The sequence below is a fragment of the Trichechus manatus genome, unplaced genomic scaffold, assembly GCF_000243295.1.
Source record: "Trichechus manatus latirostris isolate Lorelei unplaced genomic scaffold, TriManLat1.0 scaffold00114, whole genome shotgun sequence".
NCBI classification, from domain to species: domain Eukaryota; kingdom Metazoa; phylum Chordata; class Mammalia; order Sirenia; family Trichechidae; genus Trichechus; species Trichechus manatus.
In genome coordinates, this window is record NW_004444050.1 from 2,310,658 (window position 1) to 2,329,302 (window position 18,645).

Sequence of the window (18,645 nt, forward strand, 5' to 3'; positions counted from 1 at the left end):
AAAATATTCTCCCCTTCCATGCTGGAGACCCGGGTTCGATTCCTGACCAGTGCACCACGTGCCTGTCTGTAGAGGCGTGTTGCTATGATGCTGAACAGGTTTTAGCTGAGCTTCCGTACTAAGATGGTCTAGGAAGAAAGTCCTGAAAATCAGCCAGTGAAAACTCTATGGATCACAACAGCCTGATCCACAGCCGATCATGAGGATTTATTTCATTATGCATGGGTGACCATGAATTGGGGGCTGACTTGACGGCAGCTAACAACAAGAACAACAATATCTATTATAATTAACTGTTTTAAAATTTACTGAGAGCCAGTAAATATCTTCTTTTAGCTATGGCATTTGATGAAGTTTTTTTTTTTTTTTTTCCCAATTCCCCAAAAGGAATTTTTAACTGCTGTGATGACTGGCTGCCAGTTGTATTTAAGGTCTAGGTTCTAAAATGCTGTTCCCAGTTTCAATAAGGCTATATAAAATCCATGTGAACCTAAAACTGAGCAACAAATTTGTCCTCACCACACGTTTCACATGTGTTCCAAGAAACATGAAAATATATGGGTTTTCTTCACCCCTTGTATATATACAGAGGCCCTGGTGGCACAGTGGTTAAGCATTTGGCTGCTAACCAAAAAAAGGTCAGCAGTTTGAATCCACCAGCCTCTCCTTGGAAACTCTGTGGGGTAGTTCGATTCTGTCCTATAGGGTAGCTATGAGTTGGAATCGAATCGATGGCAATGGGGTTTTTTGTATATATACAAGGAGCCCTGGTGGTTCAGTGGTTAAGTGCTCAGCTGCTAACTGAAAGATCAGAGATTCAAACCCATCAGCCTCTCCACAGGAGAAAGATGTGGTAGTCAGCTTCTGTAAAGATTACAGCCTCAGAAACCCTATAGTGCAATTCTACTCTGTCTTACAGGGTTGCTATGAGTTGGTATCAACTTGATGGCAATTGGTGAGTATATAGCTATACTTCTGTCTTTTGATTTTCATGGGAAATCTGTGCAGCCTGAAGCAGCTTGAGCCATTAAATTATGTGGGTGTAATATATGTCCAGCCATTGCATTAAAGATGAATAGAATTGATATAAATAAAACCACAAATAATAAGACACATTTACTTACTCATTTTATCTCACTTCAGGTACTTTCAGGTTCCTCTTGGAATGTAGATAAAAGCATTGAAAAGTAAAGCCAAAATATGATAAAAAGAAAATGTTGAAACAAAACAAAACAGAATGCACTTTGTTTTTATTGAGTCCCATTTCTCCCTTTAATCTAGCTTTAGCTATTTAGACTGTGAGCTTTTCTCTTGGATTCCTTGAAAGTATATTAGTCATATTTATATTCCTAGTGCCTAATATAGTATCCAGAAGAGAATCTGGTAGGCACTCAATAAATATATATTGAATGAATGAATATTTAAATATCCTTCATAAGATATTTCTAGTTCTTACAATGGTGGCTTGATTATACATCCTGGGAGAGAATAGCCTATTAAATCTGGAGAACTTTTGCATGTTTTGTATTATGTGCTGAATGTTCTCTTCATTTTACTTAGCAAGAGGACGTATATGTTTGATCAAATAAAATAATATATATATATATAAATTTTTTATAAATTGTAATACACACTGCAAAAAGTAGGCTTTGTTATAACCTTGCATTACTTTGAGAACCTGGAGAGACACCCTCTGAAGAATAAGGACCAAGGTCTAGGAGTAAGGACAAAACCAATATTGCCTAACAAAGGCTAAAACCAAGCCTTAATAAGATCAAAGTGATCTTGCAGGCAATTCAGCTGCCTTCCAGGACAAAACTTAACATAAACATCCTGAGATTTTATAGGAATTTAACATAATCCAGAATCTTTACAGTGTATTTTTTAAAATGTTTAATATAAAATTAAAAGCTAGTAGACATGTGAAATATCTGGAGAAAGTGATTGGTAATGAAGAGATAATGTAATCAATGAACACAGGCCCAGAGATGATCCAGATATTGGAGTTAATAGATGAGCACTTAAAAAATAATCATTATTAATGTTAAAAATAGAGGAAACAATGGAAAAGATGATGATGAAAAGATCGGCTATTTCAACATAGAATTAGAATCTATAAAACAAATTAAATAGACCTTACAGAATTTAAAAGTATAATATCTGAAGTTATTGGATGGGAGATAAAGAACCTCTGACTATGGTGCTGCTCTAAAAAAATCTTGACTAGGCCAAAGGGGAGCCCTAAAGCAGAGATTGCCTATTACAAGGGTTTTGTGGTGGGCAGTAATGGTCTCGCTCTAGTGTGCCTGCTCTACTAACTCATTGGCTGGGAGCACCAGAGCATGTGACCAGGCAAAGGTTCAGTACCTGGATGCTGTGAGTTAACTACATGAGGTTCACGCTTGAAGGGAGATCTTAGCAGAACATTCCCATTGCTACCCTAGTCATTATTATTATTTTCCACACTAGTGTTTTATTATATTCACTCATATATTTATCATTTCATTTTCTCACCATTTGCTTTTGCATCATAGTCCTTCAGGTTCTATTTTCTTCTTTCTAAAGTATATTCTTTAGAAATTGCTTTGGCAAGGATCTGGTGGTGATAAAACTCTCAGATTTTATTAGTCTGAAGATGATTTTATTTCAAGATCATTCTTTAAGAATTATTTTAGTTAGGTATAAAGGTCTATGTTGACGTTTATTTTTCTCTCAGCATTATCACCTGGCTTCTTTAAATTCTATTGAGATTGCTACTCAAGTCTAATTGACATTCTTTACATGTAATCTGTCCTTCCTCTTTGGCTGATTTTAACATCTTCTCTTTGTCTTTGGTATTCTTTAGTTTTACTACAGTTTGTCTAGGTGTGCATTTCTTTTTACTTATCCCGCATGAGATTTATTGGGTTCACAACAGTAATCAATTCCAGACATTTCTCAGGCATTATCTTTTTATGTATTGCATTTGCCTCAATTGTCTGTATTCTCTCCATCAAGAACTCAGCTTTGGATTTTATCCTCTTTGTCTCTTAATCTCACTTTTATATTTTTTATCTCTGCTAAATTCTGGTTGATTTCTTTTCTTTTTTAGCTCTATCGTCCTGGCAGCAATTCTCCTTTTAACTGTCTAATATGCATTTTGATCTGTACATTGAGTTTTAAATTTCAATTATATTTTTATTTTTAATAATGGTATATTATTCTTTAAAAAATGTACCTGGTCTCCTTTTTTGAGAATAATTTATTCTTTTTTCATGAGTTTGAATGTATCTCATTTATTTAAACATTTTAGCCATGCTTATTTTATATTCTAGATCTGAAAACACCATTATCTGAATATCCTGTGATTCTAATTTTGCTATCTATTGTTTCTGCGAACTCTTACTCATGGTAGCTTATTTCTATGTATATTTCTTTTTTTTAGTATTATTTATTTTGTTGTCCTTGTATATTTCTTAATTTTGGATTCCAAGCTCATAGACAGCTGGACTTTATCAGTGTAAATCCCCTTCATCTAGGCTGAGGACATGTTATTCCGAATAAGACTTGTATTTGCTTCTTTTGTGGCACCCCAAGGCAGCACAAAGCAAGACCAACTTTTTGTTAAATTCTTGGGTACAGTATCCCAGCCCATACAAATAAATTTGAACCTCAATCACTTTAAGGAGAGGCCATGATTAGGATTATTCATTAGTCATGGGAGGCTTTTTTTCCACATTTTTTCTTGTTAAGTGGATTTTTCTCATTTACACTTTCTCTCATGGGATAGCCCTTTATGTGTGCTGGCTTCATCTGAGGGTGGCCCTCAGATGAAATTTCCCCCCTTGTTCAGGCCCTGGTTTAGATGGCAGTTAATGAGTTCAGTTTTATTACTGACTTTGAAGAATGTAGTCCCAGAGCTTGGAGGTAGGTCAATGTTACAGAGAGAACTATAGAAGTCATGGTTAAATCTCTGCGAGTTGAGTGAGGTCACAAAGCTAAAGGCTGTGGAGAACAAGGAGAGCTTGACTGAGAAGAAAACCTCAGGAAATCCCACACAGAAGGAAGAATCAGAATTGGAAGGAAGGAAGATTCAGAATTGGAAGGAAGGAAGATTATGTAGTTTCTCCCTAGGATGAAAAAGGAGAGGGTAGTGACTGGAGGCAAGGAGATCAAAAAAGGAGAGGACTCGGGGAAAATATTGTGAATAAGATGTCTTTGAGAGTAGTCTTGGTGGAGTGCTGGGATGGAAGCCATATTATAAGGAGATAAAGAATGAATGCATGATAGGAAAATGAAAATAAAGGACTATCATCTGAGAAGTAAAATAATTTAATACGTATAATCAGGTACTTAAAAACTGAAGTTTTAATTTAACAACATGTGGATAGAAATTTCCTGAAGAGTTTAAAGTGTTTTGTCCTTACAAATGTCATTTTATGATCAGAACACCTGATTAACAAGATTTCATGGTTATTTTTTAAAAACTACCCTTTCTAAATAATTAGCTATCATATTAAAAAAATGAGCTTAATGGATAGAAAATATGGATCTATGGATTAAAGTGCAAAAAATAAGTCACAGCATTTTTCTTTTAGCACTTAAACCAAAGTTTTTATTTAGGAATTTGTTTGAAATTGCAAACATGGAGATAATATTGACTCAAACTTTGAATAAATCATGTTTGTGAAATGGACATTGTAGAAGATGAAAGATCACACCCTATAGATTCTTCTGGCTGTTATCTGGGTGCTTGCTTCTGTATATGTCTAATAGTTTACCCGACACTGCTCAAATTGTTCTGTGGAGCACTCTTCTGGGAGAAGGTAGCTGGTATGCTTCAGAAACAGGGTTACATGATCAAACTTATATGTGAAACTCCCTCTTCTTATTTTATATCTCTGTTGGAGATTCATAAATTCACTAGCACATTTAAGAGTTTGAAAAGTATAGTAAAAACAAACAAAAACTATTGAACTTTTACCTAGCACTTCTCAAACTTACTTGAGTGAAGAAAAGAAAAAGTGTGTGTGTTTGAGGGGTGGTGCTGTAAAAAAGAGAGGGAATATTCTAATTGACATTAAAAATTTATGGGACAGTGTTTTATGAAATTAGTTTGGGAAATACCACTTTTAAATCTCTAGTACAAAACCATTTTCAGATAAATATGAGGTCCTCTTATGTGCCAGCCCCTGCGCTAGGCAAATAGGCAACAAGCCATGAGGTATATTATGTTCACTGCTGCCTATAATGTCCACTATGCAAGAGAACTCCAGTCCTATAGTGACCTTGAATTTCCATTATACAGCACAGTTTGATTAAGTCTGTGTTGGTTCCAGCAAACAGAAATGTAGTCAAACTAACTCAGATAAACAGAGCTGGGGTGGTGAGGGAAAGGCCATATAAGGCTACGGAGATTTCACGATACAAAGTATAGTTAGCCTTTATGAGAATCAGAATGCCAGTGGGAATGAGGAAGGTGCTTAGTCCATGCTTCTGTTTCTGTTGTGTACTCTAGTCTTCTGTCTTAGTTTTACCCTTTCTGAGGTTTTCTTACTTAGGTGATTGTACAAGGCCTAATATGACCATCCAGCTCCACTTCTACATGACCTTTCAAATTCCCAAGCTGATGTAATTTATTTTTGGCCAGTGAATCTACTGGTTGCCCTGAGAGTGGTGTCCACACAGTTCCAGTCAACCAGGGATGAGGAATGGTCGGCCACATGTTGTGTAGAGCTGCTGCTTCAAGGGGCTTGGGGTGGAGTAAAAATTAAACATATCTAATGTAGTTGGGATGAAGAACTGTAGTGCTTGAGGGGACAAGCAATGATAAAATAATTTCCAGCACATTCTGTAATTATATATAAAAATTTCTAAACAGTTCTTACCTTTATATACAGAGCAGAAAACCCAGGAACTGAAATAAAACAATGACTCAAACAGATAATCTGTCAAATAAAACAGAGCCTCCCTGCCACCTTTGACCCTGTAGATAATATGACTGTTAAGTTGGGAAACATAGAAATACCAAATCCCTTTTCTTAAGTGGTTATAGAGCCCAGAAAAGAATTATTGCTTTACTCATCTTCGACCTACTAGAAGGACTTACTGAAAATGTTTTCTCAGGTTGTTCTGGAAGAATGCTTCTAATGGCTCTGCTGTTAAGTTACTTTGGAAAGTACAACTCCCTAGTCAGTCTAAATTTTGATGCAAAGAACCTTGCATAACACTCCCATTACCTCAGTCATGGTGTATGTACCCATGTAATTGAACTCCTTTGAGGAATCAATGATTGAAATATAGGTATGTATAGATTAATATGAAGATTTCATCTTGTTTTTTCTTGTGAATATGTCATAGAATGGAGATGGTTAAGGTACACTTGCAATTCATCATGACTCCCTCTTCTGAACGTGTCTAGCCTGTTTTCTCCATGTCTTCTAAACAGACAGAAGTGTATACTGACTTTTTTATTGGCAGATTGAGGCCTTGCTCAGTGCAGATTATTGGGGACTTGAGTCAGGAAGTAATTAAACCACACTCAACTCTCTGATCATTTTGCCTTCTGCTTATTAGTTTGCCAGGAAGAGAATTCACTGACCAAATAGTCTTCAAGCTCCATATGTCTGTCAATTTGTCATACTGTGGTGGCTTGTCCATTGCTGTGGTACTGGAAGCTATGCCACTAGTATTTCAAATACCAGCAGAGTCACCCATGGTGGACAGGTTTTAGCAGAGCTTTCAGACTAAGACAGACTAGGAAGAAGGACCTGACAGTCTACTTTTGAAAAAATTGGCCAGTGAAAACTTTATGAATAGCAGTGGAACATTGTCCGATATAGTGCTAGAAGACGAGCCCCTCAGGTTAGAAGGCACTCAGAATACAACTGGGGAAGAGCTGCTTCCTCAAAATAGAGTCAACCTTAATGACATGCATGGAGTCAAGCTTTTGAGACCTTCATTTACCAATGTGGCACAACTCAAAAATGAGAAGAAACATCTGTAAACATCCATTAATAATAGGAACATGAAATGTATGAAGTATGAATCTCAGAAAAATTGGAAGTTGTCAAAAACAGAATGGAATACATAAAGATCAGTATCCTAGGCATGAGTGAGCTGAAATGGACTGGTATTGGCCATTTTGAATCAGACAATCTTATGGTCTACTATGCTGGGAATGACAAATTGAAGAGGAATGACATCGCATTCATTATCAAAAAGAACATTTCAAGATCTATCCTGAAGTACAACACTGTTAGTGATAGGATAATATACTCCTACAAGGAAGACCAGTTAATACGACTATTATTAAAATTTACCCAGCAACCACTAATGCCCAAGAAGTGGAAATTGAAGATTTTTACCAATTTCTGCAGTCTGAAAATGCAAACATGCAATTAAGATGCATTGATAATTACTGGTGATTGGAATGCAAAAGTTGGAAACAAGGAAGAAGGATCTATAGTTGGAAAATGTGGCCTTAGTGACAGAAACAACGCTGGCGATAGCATGGTAGAATTTTGTAAAACCAATGACTTCTTCATTGCAAATACCTTTTTTCAACAACTTAAATGGCGACTATACACAGGTACCACATTGGTTGGAAAACACAGGAATCAAATCAACTACGTCTGTGGAAAGAGATAATGGAGAAGCTCAATACCATCAGTCAAAACAAGGCCATGTGCCTACTGCAGAACAGGCCATCAGTTGCTCATATGCAAGTTCAAGTTGAAGCTGAAGAAAATTAAAACAAGTCCATGAGAATCAAAGTACGAACTGGAGTATATCCCACCTGAATTTGGAGACCATCTCAAGAATAGATTTGACGCACTGAACACTAATGATCAAAGACCAGATGAGTTGTAGGATGCTACCAAGGACATCATGCTTGAAAAAAGCAGAAGGTCATTAAAAAGGCAGGAAAGAAGGAAAAGACCAAAATGGATGTCAGAAGAGACTCTAAAACTTGCGCTTGAACATAGAATAGCTAAAGCGAATGGAAGAAATGATGTAATGAAAGAGTTGAACAGAAGATTTCAAAGGGCAGCTCGAGAAGACAAAGGATGATAAAAACCTGCAAACACCTGGAGTTAGAAAACCAAAAGGGAAGAACATGTTCCGCGTTTCTCAAGCTGAAAGAACTGAAGAAAAAATTCAAGCCTCAATTTGCAATTTTGAAGGATTTTGTAGACAAAATACTGAATAATGCAGGAACCATCAAAAGAAGATGGAAGGAATACACAGAGTCACTGTACCAGAAAGAATTGGTCAGCGTTCAGCCATTTCAGGAGGTAGCATATGATCAAGAACCGATGGTGTTGAAGGAAGAAGTCCAAGCTGCACTGAAGGCATTGGCATGAAACAAGGCTCCAGGAATTGACAGAATACCAACTGAGATGTTTCAACAAACAGATGCAGAGCTGGAGGTGCTCACTCATCTATGCTAAGAAATTTGGAGGACAGCTATACCTGGCCAACCAACTGCAAGAGAGCCATATTTGTGCCCTTGCCAAAGAAAGGTGATCCAAAAGAATGTGTAAATTATTTAACAACGACATTAATATCACACACAAGTAAAATTTTGCTGAAGATAATTAAAAAAAGGTTGCAGCAGTACATCAACAGGGAACTGCCAGAAATTCAAGTGGAATTCAGAAAAGGATGTGGAAAGAGGGATATCATTGCTGATGTCAAATGGATATTGGCTGAAAGCAGAGAATACCAAAAAGATGTTTACCTGTGTTTTATTGACTATGCGAAGGAATTTTGACTATGTGGATCATAACAAATTAAGGATAACTTTGTGAAGAATGGAAATTCCAGAACATTTAACTGTGTTCAGGCAGAACCTATACATAGACCAAGAAGCAATCGTAAGAACAGAACAAGGGAATACTCTATGGTTTAAAATCAGGAAAGGCGTGCGTCAGAGTTGTATCCTTTCACCATACGGATTCAATCTGTATGCTGAGCAAATAATATGAGAAACTGGACTATATGAAGAAGAAGGCAACATCAGGATTGGTAGAAGATTCATTATCAACCTGCGATACGTAGATGACACAACCTTCCTTGCTGAAAGCAAAGAGGGCTTGAAGCACTTACTGATGAAAATCAAAGACTACAGCCTTCAGTGTGGATTGCACCTCAACATAAAGAAGACAAAAATCCTCACAACTGAACCAATAAGCAACATCATGATAAATGGAGAAAAGATTGAAGTTGTCAATGATTTCATTTTACTTGGATCCACAGTCAATACCCATGGAAGCAGCAGTCAAGAAATCAAACGATGTATCACAGTAGGAAATTCTGCTGCAAAAGATCTCTTTAATGTGTTGAAAAGCAAAGATGTCACTTTGAGGACTAAGGTGCACCTGACCCAAGCCATGATATTTTCAGTCACCTCATATGCATGTGAAAGCTGGACTATTAATAAGAAACACTGCAAAAGAATTGATGCCTTTGAATTATGGTGTTGGCGAATAATATTGAATATACCATGGACTGCCAGAAGAATGAACAAGTCTGTCTTGGAAGAAGTACAGCCAGAGTGCTCCTTGGGAGTAAGGATGATGAGACTTTGTCTCACGTACTTAGGACTTGTTATCAGGAGGGACTGGTCCCTGAAGAAGGCCATCATGCTTGGTAAGGTAGAGGGTCAGCGAAAAAGAGGAAGACTGTCAATAAAGTGGATTGTCACAGTGGTTGCAGCAATGGGCTGAAACATAGCAACGACTGTCAGGATGGCACAGGACTCGGCAGTGTTTTGTTCTGTTGTACATGGGGTCGCTATGAGTTGGAATTAACTCAACGGCACCTAACAATGGCAACGTGATCTTCAAGTATTCTGGCTTCTAATATAGTTCTTCTTCACTACATAATAGCAGTTCATCATTCTGGTATCTATCTTAATCTCACTTGCATGCTAGATGGCTGAGTTAGGCTCCCAGGTCCTGATAACCTAGGACAAGGATTCAGTCCTGCAATGAACAGGTCCAGACCCTGGAATATGGCAATTTCATCTAGGTCCGTCCAGCTGCTGCTCACAACTTACCACCTTTCTATCACTTTCTTCAGTTAGAAACGTCTACATGTCTCTAAGATGGAGCCTTCCCCTAAGCTTTTTCTGTCCTTGGGGTTGAGTTGTTTTAGATACTTGGTTATCCCATGAGGACTACTTTTCACCTGCTCTTCTGAGCCAGCAGGGCCCTCCCATAAGCACTCATTCCTCACTGAGTAGGCCAAGTAGCCATTAGAACTTCCCATGGTCTGCCAAGCCCAAAGGTGTTTTGAGAATGTGTATTCTTTAAGTTCCAAGCCCCTTTACAGGAAGCCATTTGTCTTAGTAACCCAGTGTTGCTGTAGCACAAATACCACAAGTGGGTGACTTTAAAAAACAGACATTTATTTTCTCACAGTTCTGTAGGCTAAAATCAGGGCCTTGCCATGTTGATTCCTTCCTTGTTGGTAATCCCCGGTGTTCCTTGGTTCCTTGCTGTTCAATGGCTTATAGATTCCTACATACCATCTGTCCTCTACTGTGTGTCTCTGTGTCTATTCTGATGTTTTTAGCACTCAGAAATGATTAGATTTAGAACCCACCATTCTGGTATGGCCTCATTAACATAACAAAAGAAAAACCCTGTTTCCAAACAGGATCACATCCACAGGTCCAGTATTTCAACGCATATTTTTGGCAGATACAATTTGAAACATAATACCATTTTATATCTTGGATGGCAAATAAGTTTTGCTTCCAGTGTCATGTTGTAAAAATGGCTTGAGGGCAGTGTGTGTCCTCCTCTTCATTCACAAGGGGAAAGGAGAATCAAGATCAACAGTCCAAGGCTGATTCCCATGAGGCAGAGGTCAGACAGACATGCCTCCTCTCTCTGCCATCTTTATTAATTCTGACACCAACTGTCCCTCTCACAGCACTCTCTACTAGATTCAGTAATTCACTGCAATGGCCATACTGAACTCACAGACCATACTCACAATTATGGGGTTTATTAGGGAAGTAACAGTTACAACTCAGGCTCAAGAGCACTCAGGATACAGTTATTCCATCAGAATAGCATCTCCCCAGCTGTGCTTGCAGGCACGCCTCTCCCTGGCCCTTAGACTCTGCCCAAAGGCACGTACCACACCATCTCCTGCTGACAGGTCTCTGATACTGGGTCTGTCCTGGAGGTCTTGCCTTCCTTGGTGGTGGTGGGTTCCTCCTCCCTGCTCTGAAATTGGCTCTCTTTTAAGGTAAAACTGACCAATCCATTTGGTAGGCCACAAATACCCTATCACACAATCACCTGGGTGGGAGTTACAAGACCATGACTAGAAAGGCCACACACAAAAGTAATTAATCCATTGCACACGTCCAATTACTTAGTTGTAGCTATCTGGAGTGTGTGTTGGAAAGGATACCAAGGGTGTTACTATATGCTTCAAGACAGAGCACCAGCGTTAAATCGTGCTGTTCCCCGTGTTTACTAGATCAAGACAGTGATGGAATTGGTGGTTGGTTGTGGAGACAGCGTCAACGGATCATTGATGGTCCTGCCATATGGCAAAATACTAGGAGACTTCTTACCATCCAATAGGACAACAAATTCCTTTGACTCCAAACACCATGACAAGTTACGAGACCTTTGGCTATGAATATTAGGGAGATAAAGGAAGGGGTCTTTAGGATAACTAAATGGCCTCTGAAAATGGGAGGGCTGCCCTGTTTTGGGAATGGGCTAAACTTTGTCCATAGTAAGAAGAGTGACAAATACCAAATCAAGAGGATTGAAACCCTCATTTTTCCAACTACAGTACACACCTGGAACTCCTCCTAATGCTATCATTATCCCCATCTCCCCTTGAACTTATCTTTATCCTTAAACTTGGGTGCTTATCTCTGAGGAGGTGAGTTTATTGTAGGAAATAATCCTTAGTGTGTTTGCCATTCTTGGTGAGTCCTCATATTCGGGTCCGTGGCACTTCCCGTCCTCATCTATCTCATGCTTCCCAGTTTGGCCACCAAGCATTTTGCATGGTGTCTAATGTTTCTTGAATTGTCTAGGTTGCTGTGCTTCAGCATTCATACACTGGCATTGATTTAAAAACAATTGTTGTTAAGCTTCTATTATATGACAGATATAGTCCTGAATGCTGGGTATAATTACAGGAGACTAGCATGTTGGGCTCTAAGTTGCTCTTACCTGTTATCCAAACTCCTACACTCACCACAGTTCCCTCTTTTGCTTCATAGCCTTTGTTCAAGGGCTTGGGCTTCTGTTTTTGCCTGCATTCTCTGAGTTTCTCATCAAGTTAACTGCCTGGTTCCTATCCCTCCACTCTTTGCCTTGCTTTCATAATTGTTTATGTGGAAATTTGGAGCCCGGTCTCTGAGCCTCATCCCTATAGTTGGCAGCCTGCAGTTTTTGGCTATGCATCTTAGGGGCCACCTGCCTGCTCTAGAACTTTAAAGATTTATTATGCCAAAATACTGGGATACTTTCCTCACCCTATCTCCTCCCTATCCCCCATACTTTATCTTGCCGACTGCTTTCCTGAACCATGTTTATTCAGACTTTTCATACTCTGGGCTGAAACTCTTTTGTCAGCTGGGCCTGACCAGTGCCTATTTGGGCCTCATGGGCAGGTCTATAGGGTCGCTATGACTCGGAATCGACTCAATAACAATAGGTTTTGTTTTGAGCAGGTCTAATGTAAGGACCTTGCCCTACTCCCTGTCTTACTGTGTATGACCTATGTTTTCTCATTGATAAATCTTGAGATATGATGGAATTAAGATAAGTCTGGACAACCCAATTGGTAAATGAATTCTGTAATCCACTTTAGAATAGTCTTACTACATAGTATCTTTATAGTTAGTTATATAACTATATATACCATAGTTATATGGTATAGTTAGCATCTTTTTCTAGCCTGGTTCTTTGGTTGAAGGTAGTGAAATATAGTGGTGACAACTTGAATAAAATTCTGGTGAATGAATGCTTTTAATTAGTCTGAGGTATATGGAGGCTCATTGTCAGAAATTGTCAGATGTTGTCATGTATGGCTCATAACTGGTATGGAACTGTGTTTGTTTCAACATGTTTGAGACAAAATAAAGAACACTTAAAAAACACTTAACACAGTCAAGGAGTTCCTACCTTGGAGTGTTCCTGAAAAATCAGTGGGGACTCTTGCCCATCATTTTTTGGTTACCTGCCATTAACTACCAGGTGCTTTTGGCAGGCTACTCCCAATAATCTGACTTAAGAATCTTTCTAATATAATCCATCCTGGACCATCAAAAACAGCTTCTGGCTCATGCTTTCTAGGAAGAATAATTCCATGTGTGTCCACGGTACGTGATGACTGCATTCTTGAATAACAGCATGCTTTCTTCAGAAGGGACTTCCTTTATAAGAAAAATAATATATATTGACAATTTGTGAAGAATATAAAAAATTTAAGGCAGTTTTACCTTTCCCTCCTTGCAATGGCCTCCACACCCAGTATCAGAAACTGAGTGATCTAACGTCATGGATATGTTTGATCTGAAGTGAAATTTAATTCGTTTGGAGAACCTCAAAAATATCTTTGAACATTCAAATTTCCTATGGAATTGGCAAATCCTAGACTGAATCTATGGTAGCAGGAAATCAGTCTATAATATTGCTTTGAAGGCTACTCTAGAATTATGTAATTCAAGACAAGGCCTTGAATTTAGAAAAAAATTCTCAAAACAGTTTATTACCTGTGAACAATGTACGGACAAAGCCAAATAGTAGGTGAAATTGGAGATTCCTAGGCTCATTTACCATTCGTTGCATAGTTCCATCCCATAGAAGGAGCCCTGGTAGCGTAGTAGTTAAAGCTATTAACTGCTAACTGAAAGGTTGGCGGTTTGAAACCACCAGTGGCTCCCTGGGAGAAAGATATGGCAATCTGCTTCCGTAGAGATTTACAGCCTTGGAAACCCTATGGGGTTGCAGTGAGTCAGAATCAATTAGATGGCAGTGGGTTTGGTTTGGTTCATCCCATAGATAACATTGTTCTTGAGCTGTAAGCACTCTGTGCCTCATAGCCATCTGGTTCAGCCCAGCTTCAGCCATAAAGTGAACTGAACTGTTAGTGGTAGGAAATAGTGCTCTATATTTGTCACAATGTACTAGCAAAGACCCAGAAGTCAGTAACTGCTTGACATTCCAGAAAACATTCTCATGGCAGTGAGTTAAACTTCATGGAATGTCTTTTCCCAGTGGATGATGAAGTCGTTTAGCAATGGTTACCTTTTGTGGAAGAAAATCTTGTTAAAAATTAAGTAGCCCCAGGAAGGCTTGAAGTTCTTGCTTTTGTTTTTGAAATAGACACACTACCAATTGCATGTACTTTATTTAGACAAGAGAAAATACTATATCCATTGATGTGATAGCTTAAGAAAGTGACTCAGGGAGTTCCAATTTTACTTATCTCCTTTTTCCATTTAATTAGCTGATATATCGAGTTGGTGTGGGACTTCTAGAAGTCCTTTTGGTTTTCATTTATAGTCAGTTCAATAACTAGGACATGATCATATCAGGCTAGCACGCCTGAAAGCTCAGAAATCAGAGACTCTGCGAAGCACTAGAAAATTCCAAGAGCAATGGAAATTTCAAACTGATCCTTTTAATTCTCTGCCATCGCATCTGCTCAATATTTTCTACTCCTGTATCTTACATCCCACTGCTCAATCTCTCAGGTGTGGTCACATTTTATATCTGAAACTACCTCGGTTAGAGGACCTGAACTCTGAACCCCCTATCCTCTTGTTTTTCATGTCTTCCAATTTACTCAAGAAGTTCTTCATTTTCATTGGGTCATCTAATATCTTGACCTGTCAATACTCTTTCAGTATGAAAAACAACTATCTCTCCAGGACTGGTGTATGAAGAAAGTCGTGTAATATCTGTTTGGTCTCCCTACCAGTGAAATTTGTCACCCTTGAATAATCGTAACTCACAATGAGAAGCAAGTCTTTCCTCAGGGACAATAAAATCTGGTTTTCTATGAGGAAAGGCTTTGTTTCCTCGGAGGTTTCCTCTATAGGTTTAATATAGACACTAGCTCTCAATGCTCTCTTTTTATCACTGTATGTAGAAACAATTGTTTCTTTCCCCCCTGAGGCTTGAATTCCTTACAAGAGAAAATCCCAGCCATGAATATTTGCAGTTTTCTCTGAAATGCACAGGGCTGCTAGTGGGTTGTGCATATGGCGTGGGAGCTAGGAGGGAATGAGGAGTGGATGAAGGCTTGGGATTCAGAATGTAAGAGCTTAGAAGGCACTGGGGAGTTCCATTTATGTGGAACTCAATATATTAGTAATGGTTTAATAATAATGATATTGAGTCCCTTCCCGGTATCAGCAACTCTTCTAGGCATTTCATACTGTGGCTGTGTAGCCATAACCTGAAATGGCTTCACTTCTATAATCACTGAATCAAAGATTTTTCACTGTGACTATAATCTCCTTTTCTTCCACCTTGCTTGTTCAACTTTGTGATTGTTATTTGACTTCATTAGGATGTCTTATCCATTTATACCTATCTCTGTGTCCTATCCATAACCTCCTCTGCCTATCTTCACCATCCTCTTCCCTATCCAGAAAGTCCATGGAATCAAAATCAGCCACATTCTGGCTAGTTGTCTAACTTTCCTATCCCTGCATCTTCTTGCCACATTCATCTGGCAAAAACTTAAACCTATTGCATGCAAATATCCATTTATTCTATGTGTGGGTAACTGAAAGATGATGGAGGAAATCACTCAACTGGCTCTTAACACTTCAGTAATCCAATTGTGTTTATCTGTTCACTCTGCTCGCACACTCTCTGCAAGGATACATTAAAACACCTCTACTCTTTTCAGTTCTCCAGTCACTTTTCCCCCTAACCCTACTCTCAGTTAAATACTCCATCCTCTATTTCATAAGAAAATAGAAGCATCCTGTGGGAACTTCTTCAGCTTACCAAACCCACACAGTAACCTGCATCTGCATCTGTGCTCCTCCTGTGTTAGTTTTTGCGTGTTAAAATCTCTGAGATGTCCCTCCTTCTCCCTAAGGTCAGCCCTTCCATCTGTGCTGTCCCATTCTCTCCTTTTTATTTTCAACCTCTTCCTCGGCTACTGGAGTCTGTCTATCACTATTTAAACATTTCTAGGAAATGCTGGTGGTGTAGGAAACCCTGGTGGTGTAGTGATTAAGTGCTATGGTAACCAAAAGGTCGGCAGTTCGAATCCACCAGGCACTCCTTGGAAGCTCTATGAGGCAGTTCTATTCTGTCCTATAGGGTCGCTATGAGTCTGACTTGATGGCAACAGGTTTGGTTTTTTTTTTTTTTCTTGGTTTTAGGTTTCTGCTGTACTAAAAACTTTCTCTTGACCCCATTTCTTTCTCCCACCCGCAGCTTATTCTTTCCCTTTACAAACTTCTCAAAGGGAGATTCCTTAACTGCTACTTAGTCCTTGATCCTCTCTAAACTGCATTCTGTTCCCAGAACGCCAGCAGAACAGCACTTGCCGTGATCGTGAAGGACCACATTGTGGGCATTCTTTAGTCCTCATCTTGCCCTCTGACTTCTCCTCTTTTGCCTAAATGTAAGTGCTCTAAAGACTCATCCCTTGGCTCTCCTTCCTTTCTACTCTACAGTTTGAACTCTCTTTCTAAATGACTTTATCTATGTGATGGCTTCAACTATAGATTATCACTAAATGACTTTTTTTTGTTGTTTATTGTTGTAGTTTAAGTGAAAGTTTACATTTCAAGTTAGTCTTTTATACAAAAATTTATACATACATGGTTATGTGACCCTAACTGCTCTGCCTATACTGTGACAGCTCACTCCTCCTTTCCACCCCTGATTCCCCATGTCCATTCAACCAGCTCCTAACCCTCTCTGCCTTCTCATCTTACCTCCGGACAGAAGCTGTCCGTTTAGTCTCATGTATCTACTTGAGCTAAGAAGCAAACTCTTCACGAGTATCATTTTATGGCCCACAGTCCAGTCCAATCTTTGTCTGAAGAGTTAGCCTCAGAAATTATTTTAGTTCTGGTTTGACAGAGAGTCCGGGGGCCATGCTTTCTGGGGTTCCTCCAGTCTCAGTCAGACCGTTAAGTCTGGTCTTCTTACTAGAATTTGAGCTCTGCACCCCACCTTTCTCCTGTTCTATCAGGGACTCTCTGTTGTGTTCCCTGTCAGGGTGATCATTGGTGGTAGCTGGGCACCATCTAGTTCTTCTGGTCTCAGACTGATGAAGTCTGTGGTTTATGTGGCCCTTTCTGTGTCTTGGTCTAGTATTTTCCTTGTGTCTTTGGTGTTCTTCATTCTCCTTTACTCCAGGTGGTTGGGACCAATTATGCACCTTAGGTGGCCGCTTGCAAACTTTGAAGACCCCAGATGCCACTCACCAAGGTAGGATGCAGAACATTTTCTTAATAAACTTTGTTACGCCAGTTGACCTAGATGTCTCCTGAAAGCATGGTCCCCAGACCCCTGTCCCTGCTACTCTGTCCCTTGAAGTGTTTGATTGTATTCAGGAAACTTCTTAGCTTTGGTTTAGTCCAGTTGTGCTGACTTCCCTTGTAGTGTGTGCTGTCCTAAAAATATGGAACGCTTCACGAATTTGCGTGTCATCCTTGCTCAGGGGCCATGCTACTCTTCTCTGTATCGTTCCTATTTTAGTATATGTGTTTCCAAAGCGAGCACTCAGTAAATAACTTCTAAATTATTAACTATGGTTCAGACTTTTATCTGATTCCCAATACCTACTAATTTCACATTTGCACTGGAATATCTCAAAAGGTCCTCAAAAACCTGAGTGTCATCCTTAACACCTTCCTTTTCCTCAACATTCAACCCTCAACCATCATATTCAATCCATTACCAACTCTAGTAGATTTTACCACCTAAATATTTCTTGAGTCTTTTTGTTTTCATCTCCAATGTTAGAACCCTAATCTAATGCATCATTGTTTCTTGCCATGATCATCTTAACTGGCCTCTCCGTTTCTAATCTTATCCTCTAATCTGTCCTCCACATTGCAGCTAGAAGAATCTTTTACAAATACAAACCTGGTTATTCAAGTCATTCTTTTAGTGACTTCCTGTTAGTTTTATGATAAATTATGTATTTTATATGACCTTTGACTTCATCTGGCTCTTTCTAGAATGATCTGACACCAGCTTATCTCTTCAGCATCAACTGTGCTGCTCTTCCTCTTGTTTTCTCAACGACCATTGCTCCTTCCCACCTAAGGTCCTTTGCATGTACAATTCCCTCTGCTGGCAATGGTCTTCTACCTCAACTCTCTACCTAATTGCTACTTTTGAGTTCTTAGATCTTAGCTTAGAAATCACTTTTCTAAGGAAGCTTTCTGGGCTTCATGGCCCTCCAACCAAGATGAGATTAAGTTCATCTATTGTAAGATTTTATTGAGCTGTACTTTTCCTTCCCAGTATTTGTCACTGTTTATAATTGTGTGATTGCTTGATTAATGTCTGCCTACTTTATTAGAATAGAAGCCTCATGTGGAGAAGGACAATAGCCATTTTGCTTGTCATTTTCTACCCATTGTCTATCTCAAAGCCTGACGCATAGTAAGTTAATAAATATTTGCTGAAT

At 39.0% G+C, this 18,645-nt stretch overlaps 1 protein-coding gene and 1 non-coding gene across 2 annotated transcripts in view; one reads left to right on the top strand and one right to left on the bottom strand.

The window, feature by feature from the left end:
- SUGCT (succinyl-CoA:glutarate-CoA transferase) overlaps positions 1–18,645 on the top strand; it is an 871,200-nt gene that overhangs the window by 316,916 nt on the left and 535,639 nt on the right. The gene's annotated exons all lie outside the window — the stretch shown is intronic.
- Positions 17,623–17,729, bottom strand: LOC111821906 (U6 spliceosomal RNA). The gene has a single exon (XR_002825246.1). It is a non-coding gene; the product is annotated as a U6 spliceosomal RNA (small nuclear RNA).